Below are 1,309 nucleotides of genomic sequence, written 5' to 3'. Positions count from 1 at the left end.
GAAAAAATATCCAGAAAAAGAACTAAACAAAATAGATCAATTTTCCTTTTGTATAGTTCAAAACACTGGTTATGACAATGCTTAATGAACTTAAAGGAAGAGTAGAAGAACTTCAACAAAGAGATAGAAAAAATAAAGATGCAGATAGAAAACATAAAGAAGAACCAGTCAGAAATGAAGACTACAATAACTGAAATGAATACATTACAGGGAATCAACAGTAGAGTAAATGAATCACATAATCAAATCAGTGATTTGCAAGATAAGGAAGCAGAAAACACTCAATCAGAACAACAACAACAAAAAAATAATCCAAAAAGTGAGGATATTTAAGGAGCCTCTGAGACAACTTCAAATATACGAATATTTGCATCCTGGGGGTGCCAGAAGAAGAAGAGAGAGAAGAAGGAATTAAAAACCTACTTGAAAAAAAAATGGTGGAAAAATTCCCTAACTTGGTGAAGAAAATCAACTTCAAGTCCAGGAAACACAAAGAGTTGCAAATGAGATGAACCCAAAGAGGCCCACACCAAGACACATCATAATTAAAATACAAAATGTTAAAGACAAAGAGAAAATCTTAAAAGCAGCAAGAGAAAGATAGGTAGTTACCTACAAGGGAGCTCCCCATAAGACTATTAGCTGATTTCTCAACAGAAACATTTCAGGCCAGAAGGGATTGCCAAAAAATATTCAAAGTGGTGAAAAACAAAGACTTACATCCAAGATTACTCTATCCAAAAAAAAAAAGCTATTATTTAGAATCAAAAGACCAATAAAAAGCTTCCCAGGTAAGAAAAAGTTAAAAGATTTCATCACCGCCAAACCAGTATTTTAAGAAATGTTAAAGGGATTTATTTAAGAAGAAAAATATATGAAAAATATGTGAATAATAAAATGCTAATACATATCTATCAACAATTACTTTAAATGCAAATGATTAAATGCTCCAATCAAAAGACATATGGTGGCTGAATAGATAAAAAAAGATCCTTACATATGCTGTGTACAAGAGACAGACTGAAAAAAGGGATAGTAAAATATATTTCAGAAAAATGGAAACCGGAAAAAAAAGTTGGGGTAGCAATACTTACACTAGACAAAATAGACTTTAAAGCAAAGACTATAACAAGAGACAAAGGATGACCCAGCAAATCCACTTCTGGGTACTTATCCAATGAAACTCAAAACACTAAATCTAGAAGACACATACATCATATGTATACTGCATTATTTACAATAGTCAAGATATGAAAGAAACCTAGTGTCCATCAATAGATGAATGGATTAAGAAGAATAAATATATATA

Source organism: Myotis brandtii, unplaced genomic scaffold (genome assembly GCF_000412655.1).
Source record: "Myotis brandtii unplaced genomic scaffold, ASM41265v1 scaffold1103, whole genome shotgun sequence".
NCBI classification, from domain to species: Eukaryota; Metazoa; Chordata; class Mammalia; order Chiroptera; family Vespertilionidae; genus Myotis; species Myotis brandtii.
This window is presented reverse-complemented; position numbering follows the sequence as displayed.